The sequence below is a fragment of the Delphinus delphis genome, chromosome 15, assembly GCF_949987515.2.
Source record: "Delphinus delphis chromosome 15, mDelDel1.2, whole genome shotgun sequence".
NCBI classification, from domain to species: domain Eukaryota; kingdom Metazoa; phylum Chordata; class Mammalia; order Artiodactyla; family Delphinidae; genus Delphinus; species Delphinus delphis.
This window is the reverse complement of record NC_082697.1, coordinates 64,356,170-64,364,493: the sequence shown is the minus strand read 5'-3', so window position 1 is coordinate 64,364,493 and position 8,324 is coordinate 64,356,170.

The window sequence follows — 8,324 nt, the reverse complement described above, 5'->3', positions numbered from 1 at the left end:
CCTCAAACAGGCCATTTAACAGATTGTTTCTCATCAAGGACTGAGGTGCTGCATTGTTTTGTAAACGTAGGTTGCATTTGTCAGTAGACATTGCGACCCGTTTTTGAAAATAATGACAGTAGTTACCACTTACTGAGTGCTTTCTACATGCCTGGCGCTATACTGGGTACTTTATATCCATTTATTATGTTTAATCCCCACACTCTGGTATCGGCATCACTATCCCCATTTATTGATGAAGAAACTGAGGCTGGGGACTATGTGCCTTGCCCAAGGTCACCTGGCTTAGAAAGTGCTGAGTGTCTGACATGCTCATCACCATCATCTCATGCTGCTCATGAAGGATCTTGAGGGGAGAGTTTAGGGCCGTCTGCTAGCCCACGAAGAACCAAAAGTGAACACCGAGCGATCTTTATTCCTTGAGTTACGTACCTTTGGTAGAAATCACTTTGAGCCGAGTTTCTGTGTGTGTGTCAAAGGGGGACATGGCTGCTTTGTATTGTCCAGCTGACAAGCGCTTACTCGTCTCTCAAAGGTGCATCAGTTGTCACAGGATGGGAGGCAGGAAATGCCTCTGCATTTCAAGTGACCTCCTGGCTAAAGTCGAGTTAGTCATGCCCTCTTCCAGCCTCATGGAGCCCTTGTTCAGGCCCTGAAGAGCAGTTGGCATGAGCCCTGCACTCGTGGTGCAAGGGACCCACCCTTGTAAGGACTGCACTGTTTTGTACAGTTATTTCTGTGTCTGCAGAACCCAGCCTGCAGACATGGTACATGTCTGTGACTCGAATGACAGGACAAGGGCCCTGCTCAACCACCAAAACTGTGGCCAGAGTACCTGATCTCATGATATAAGCCCCAGTGGGCAAGAGCTGTGTCATAGACAGGAACGGGATGGGGTGGGAACTGGGTCTCTCAGTTCAGAGTGCCTGGGTTCAAGTCCCAGCTCTGCCACTTAGGAGCTGAACCACCTGGGGCAAATTCATCACTTCTCCTGGGCCCCCTTTTCCTCATCTGAACTATAGTAGTTACCTCATGGGGTTATCATAAGGATTGAATGATTAGTACTTTTTTTTTTTTTTTTGTGGTACGCGGGCCTCTCACCGCTGCAGCCCCTCCCGCCGCGGAGCACAGGCTCTGGACGCGCAGGCCCAGCAGCCGTGGCCCACGGGCCCAGCCATTCCGCGGCATGTGGGATCCTCCCGGACCGGGGCATGAACCCGTGTCCCATGCATCGGCAGGCAGACTCTCAACCACTGTGCCACCAGGGAAGCCCGAATGATTAGTATTTGAAGTGTATACTTCACAGGGTTACTATAAGGATAGAATGGGTTAATATTTGAAAAACTCTTAAACCATGCCTGGCAGTGCCAGAAGCTGGAGACAGAGGGAAAAACTGGTAATACTGGACTTGTCTTTTTTTAAAACTTAGAGTGTTTGTTCTTCACGGATATTTTTGCATCCCTTTTGATGTTTTAGAACGTTGCAGCAAAATATTATTTATCTTGATGACTGGGTTTTCTGGTGCCCCCTTAAATTTTGCACCTGACTTGCCTCACCTTCATCCCGGCCCTGGTACTCAGGAAGTAACATGCACGTTTTCACTGGTCTGGAGGGGGTTCAATGTCATTACATTAAAATACATAGTTTTATATATGCAATACTTGTACACCACATACTATGCTGCTTTGGTATTGGGGATGGGGCTGTGAATGAGATATTCCCAGCCACGGTTCTTGCCCTCAAGGGTCTGAGGATGCGTCCATTAATTCTTACAGTGACCTCTCAGGAGGGGATCGCTGTATTCTACAGAGGAAGAAACTGGACAATCAAACAACTTGGCCAAGGCCACGAGGTTAAGAGGGGGGAACCTAGTCTTTCAGACTCCAATATCCAAGCTCTTTCCGCCACGATTTTGGGTGAGGCAGGAGCTCTGCCGCCACTTTCTGCAAGAACACCTTGGGTGCTGAAGAAACCAGCTGGATGTTTCTGGGAGTTCCATGGCTCTCCTTGGTATCTCTAATTATTCATGTCTCAGGAAGCTTAAGTCTAGATGGGGAGGGGCTGGGGGGGCCCTCCCCCTTTAAGAGTGGGTTTGAGTCATGATCTGCCATCCCCCGTTCCCTGTGGGGAGAAAAACACCGTGTTGAAAAATCGCTGAGACAAGGGGCGGTCTAAACAGATTGGGGAAGCAACTCCAGGATCTCTGGGCAAAGGGGGAGGGAGAGAGGGAGAGAGAGAGGGAAGGGGCGAGGGAGGGGCACAGGGAAAAAGAGCAGGAAGGCCAGCAGACAGCCTCCCAGGCAGCTGTCTTTGAAGGGAACTGAAATGCTCAGCTCTGTTCCCCCCCCCGCCCCCCCCCCCCCCCCCCCCCCCGTTTCTGTTAGGCAGCCGCCCCACCAGACAGCAGGGAGGCCGGCTTCATCCAGCCGACTGGGAGAGCAGGTTGGGGATGGGCGGGGTGGAGGCGACAACTCTAATTGTGAAAGTTTGCTGGGAAGTTTGAGATGCATCATCTGCAGCTTAGGGCTGGCACACAGTAGGTGTTCCCTAAATGTCAGTTCAGTCTACTTCTTTCTAACCGGAAAGACAAGAAATTGCCCTGGAGTAACAATAGCTACAATTTATAAAGCGTTTACTGTGGACCAGTTACTTTTCACTCATGACTTCATTTAGCCCACAAAATAGCTACTGTTATCATCGCCTGTTCTGTAAGTGGTGGAAGGAGGTTCAGAGAGCTTCAACAATGTGGGCGAGATCACATCGCCTACAAGGGTTTGTGCTGTGGGGTCACGCTGTCCAAAACGGGGGCCACTGGCCACATGTGGCTGCTGAGCTCTGCACATGTGCCCGGAGCCCAGAAGGGAGTGAATTCTAAATTTTATTTAACTTTTACTAATTGACATTTAATTAAAAAACTGAAGCAGTGTATTTTTCTGTGAAAACAATTTGATTGTTTCAGTGGGATTGTTTCACTTTAACTGTTAAAAATTTCATGTCCAAACTGAAACTGCCATAAAATATGCACAGGGGTTCAAAGACTTAGTGTATAGGAAAAAGTGTGATGTGTCATTAACGTTTAAAATTGATTACATGCTGAAAATTATAATGTCGTGGATATATTAAGCCAAATAAAACATATTATTAAAATTTCACCTTTAAAAAAATTGAAGTATAGTTGATTTACAATGTTGTGTTAGTTTCAGGTGTACAGCAAAGTGACTCAGTTTATATATATATATATATTTTTTTTTTCTTTTTCAGATTCTTTTATACGTTATTATAAGATACTGAATATATAGTTCCCTGTGCTATATATAGTAGGTCCTTGTTGTTGATATATTTTATATATATAGTAGTGTGTGTCTGTTAATCCCAAACTCCTAATTTATCCCTCCCCTCCACCCCAATTTCACCTTTTAACTTCTTTTTTTTTGGGGGGGCCGTGCCAGCGGCTTACAAGATCTTAGTTCCCATACCCTCAGCAGTGAAAGTGCAGAGTCCTAACCACTGGACTGCCAGGGAATTCCCTTAACAAAACTTTTAAACAGTGTCTACTAGAAAATTCAAAATGACATAACAGGTTTCAAATATAATTCTACTGGGCAGCACTGAGCCTAGACTAAACCCAGTCTGAGTCTGGAGTGCAGGCTTTTCTCCTCCGCTTGAGTGCGCAGGTGTGCCAAGTGCCCCTGTTTGTGGGGTGGAGGATGGAGTGACCTCGGGAGTTCTCTAGAATATCAGACTCATGTTCTTCCAGTAGCTTCTTCAAGACCTCGTTCTACCCAGAATGGCCCTTTGGATGTAGTGACCTTCCAGCAACTTCAGCTGAACAAGAGTTTCTGTTTGACCTGCGAAGAAAGCTTCCTTCCTTCCCATTCCTGCGTCCATTCAGCAAAGGTTTATTGACGCATGCCAGGCACTGTTCCAGGTGCTGGGGATGCAACAGTGAGCAAAACAGACAATGCCTGTCCCCATGGTGTTTATATTCTCTTAGGGGAGGCAAAAATAAAAAAGAGGAATCTATAAAATTATAGGAACTTGGACAGTGATGAATGGCAAAAAGAAACAGAAAGCAGGAGGTGGGTGGAAGGTATCGGGGGCGTATTGGTTTCTTATGGCTGTTGTAACAGGTACTATAACTGTAGTGGCTTAAAACAATCCATGTTTATTATCTTACAGTTTTGGATGTCAGAAGTCTAAGCAGGTCTGTAGGGCTGCATTCCTTCTGGAGGCTGTAGGGGACAATTCATTTCCTTGCCTCGTCCAGCTTGTAAAAGCTGCCCGAGTTCCTCGGTTCCTGGCCCTGCATCACTTCAGCGTCTGCTGTGTTGTCATATCTCCTTCTCTGACTCTGACCCTTCTGCCTTCCTCTTATAAGGGCCCTTGGCATTCGATTGGGCCCACCTCCTCATCTCAAAATCCATAACTGAAAAACATCTGCAACCTCCCTCTTGCCAGATAAGGTAACATATTTGCAGGTCCCAGGGATTGGGATGTGGACATCTTTGCAGGGGGTCTACCACAGGGACTGAAATTTTAGGTAAGGTGGCCAGGGAAGGACTCATCGAGATGACATTTGAGTAAAGGCCTGCAGGAGGGGAGGGAGGGAGTCATGTAGATACCTGGGGAAAGAGCCTTCCAGGCAGAGGAAAAGCTTGTGTAAAGGACCTGAGGTGGGGGCGTGGCTGGGTGTTTGCAGTTCAGCAGAGAAGCCAGAAAGTCTGGAGCAGAGAACTCCAAGGGCAGAAGAGTAGGAACTAAGGTCAGAAAGGTAATATGGGGGGGTGGGGGCGGTGTGTGGAGACAGATCACGGAGGGCCTTGCAGATGATTCTGAAAAATGTACCTTCTACTCTGAATGACATGCGAAGCCTTTAGAGGCTTTCTCTAAGTGTATATTCAATAATTAACTGAAAAAACCCCTAAAACCCAGTGGAAAGAGAAATGCAAAATGGGGTGTGAACATGTAAAAGAGGAATAAGGAAATGTGAAGGGGACACGATTGAATGCAGGGTTCGGAAAATGCAAAGAATCAAGCCTTTAATGTATGAGGGGAAAGGGCTAATATTTTTCTTTTTCAAAGAACTCAAGCAAATCAGTAATCCATGTCCTGAAACTGGGTAGAAAAACAAGCAAAAGGGTGTGAACAGACAACTCAAAAAAGATGAAATGCAATGAGCGAAGTACATGGGGAAATGATCAGCCTACATAGTAATCAAAGAAATGCAAATTAAAACAACAAACAGCTACGTTTGCACCAAGGAAGGATTTTAACAATGATAATGCTGGCTTTGGCCAGGGTGGAGGTAGATGGGGGATCCTGGGTGCAGTGGGAAGTGGGGGGCAGTGTGTGTCTGACTCTTTTGGAAAACAGTTTGACACTGGGTATCAAAAACTTAAGCATGGCATTCTCCTTGGCTCAATAAATCCGCTCCCGGCTACCTAGCCCAAGGATCTGGAGAAAGCTTTGTTTATTGCAGCCAAATAGGAGAGGCAGCTAAACTGTAAACAATAGATTAAATAAACCATGAGGGTCATTCCTTTGATATTTTTGTCAAATAATCTTAGTTAAACACCAGTTGTGTGCCAAGCACTGTTCTAGGTGCCAGGAATACAGCTGTGAACAAAATACCCTAAACTCCATGTCCTCATGGGACTCACAGTCTAGTGAAAGAGAAAGAAAACAGAAAAGCAAAGGTATGAACATGTGATAAGATAAGAAGAACAGAGCAGGGTTCTGTGGGAGGGAGTGATGGGAACTGTAGGCTGAACAACTGTTCCATTTTGCTGGGGACTGAAGGGGGTTCCCAGCACAGGGGATTTTCAGTTTTAAAACTGGGCAAACTGGGATGAGCTGGTCACCCTAAGAAGGGCGGCCTTTTGGTGAGGTGGTCAGGGCCTCTCTAGGGAGGTAGCGTTTGAGTAGGGACTGAATGAAGCAAGAGACTGAACTATGGGCATGTTGGCAGAGTAGCTTTCCAGGCAGAGAGAACAGAATGTGTAAAGGCCCTGAGGCAGGGGACTTTGAAGGACTTAAAAAAGGTAACGGTGTCTGAAGCATAGCAGGGAGGAGAGTAGTAGGAATTAGGTTTCAGAGGGGTCTAGCCTCCGACCCTTGCAGGAAAAGGAAAATGTTTGGATTTTATTCTAAGCCCAGGGGAAGTCTTTGGAAGTTTAGAACAGGGAAATGAAGTGACATGATTTATGACTTTAGAAAGATCACTTCGGCTGCTGTGAGGAGAAGGGAACGTTGGTGGGTGTGGCTGGGAGGCAGAACGGAATCTGGTTAGACCTGATAGGAGGCTGTGTTCTCAAACTCAAGCCTGCATCAGAATCACCAGCAGGGCTTGTTAAACCCAAGCTCCCAGGGGATGGGAGGCTGCAGGTCCAGGACAAACTTTTGTTACCAAGGCTGTTGCCCCAGAATCATACCCCTGCCCCTTCCTGGAATGGAAACAAATTGTTCCCATCCAAGTTTCAGGAGGAAGCTGCAAAGAGAAAAACAAGAACTGGTTGAAACCCAACTAGACCCAAGGTGGTGGAAGACTTGATGTCCAGTAGACCTTGAGCCTCATTATATGCTCATTGTAATACATTAGCTAAATGACACACCCACCAACATCATGACAGTTAGTTGACAATTGCCATGAGAACAACTGGAAAAGCCCATACAAGGACTGAAAAGGAATGCCACATCAGTTCTGGGTCCAAACCACACCCCTGTTCTTAGATAACTCATGAATATGCCTCCCTCTTTCCAATCCCCTCCCTTTTACCTCGACCTTCTTATATATATAGTATCTCTACCCAGTTGGGTTGAGGAGTTGATTTGCAAACTAAATTCCTGCTTCTCCAGTCTTTGGCCATTGAATAAAGCTGTGCTCTTCCAGTCTCAGCATCGGTTTCCTTTTTGGCTCTGCAAATTAGAGCGGAAAAAGAGCCTCCCTCCCTGGCCGAGACAACCCTCCCTGGCTGAGACAAGGGGTCTCAACCCAGGCTAAGACCCCAGAGAGGGTACAGTCGACCAGTTAGGTGACACTTGGAGAAGCAAAGAGCTAGGAGAGAGATGATGGTGACTTGCACAAAGGTGTATCAATGCTGAAGTTAAGGAGTCTTGTCTGGGATGTGTTTTGAAGTAAAACTATCAATCCTGTTTTCTTCTCTTTTAACCTGATTACACCAAGGAGAATATCTCAATTTGATACCAGCATGGCTCTAATACTTTTCTGCCCCCTCCCTTTTCTTTTAATAAAGAGAGAACTGGCCTCACAGCATAGAGCTTTCAGCAGAGAATTCTAGTTAAAATTTGATTTTTGGGTAGGTCTTCATTGTATTTATTTTTTATGATTGCCTGCAACTTCTGACAAATGATATTGGTTTTCTATTTATGGGAGTGTTACAAAGCTTCTCTTTTCAATAGATGTATTTAATTTTTTAGAAGTGAGAGTTGCTTTAATATAAATCTATGAAGTAAATAATAGTATAGGTGAAACTATATATATACACACACAACTAGAGTTGGTGGTTCTGAGTGACTGCAGTTTGGGAAATGCTGTCCTAAGTTTGGATTCCCTTTGGTTCTGCAAGCCCAGCACCTGACATCATTAGGCCCTTCATAAACCCAGGAAGTTCCCACCATCTCTAGTAGCCCACTATACTTCATCCTCTCCCTTTTCCTGCTGTTCATGCCTGTATTTATTCAATCTCCATTTACTGAGCACCTACTAGCTTCTGGGCCGAAGTCTCAACCTTAGTTCACAGCATCTCATTGGGAAGCATTTTACAAGTGATAATGTTTCCTGGAAAGAAGCTTCTCAACAATTTATTTAGTAAAAACAGAATAAATGCAGACATAGGTCTACAATAGTGTCCCTCTCTTGTACTTGTGTATGAACGTGCTTCTTTGAGTGGGAGAGAAAGAAAGAGATGGGATTGGAATGCTGGGAATGACACCCCTCCCTCCCCCACCATATCTCCAAAGAGGGTATTGCTTATGTAATGTGACCTGTCATGTGTCCAGTTGGGGAAAACAAAGGTCAGGAGCTAGTGTAAGTTATGGGACATGATTGGAGAATTTTAAACAGAAGATTTTAAGATTGGGTTTGGGTGTTAGAACATTTAGGACATCTCTTTGCTCAAGTTGCATAAGCTTATTGGGCCTAAATATCTCTATTGGTTCAAGAAGATAGATAATATTTTCTCTTGTAACATCTAAGAATTCCTAAGATAAAGTGACACCAAATCACAGGAACATAGGTGGGTGGATTTTTACCACATGTGGAGCGCGTCTCTGAGAATGGTCTGACCTAGGACGCAGATGCTGGG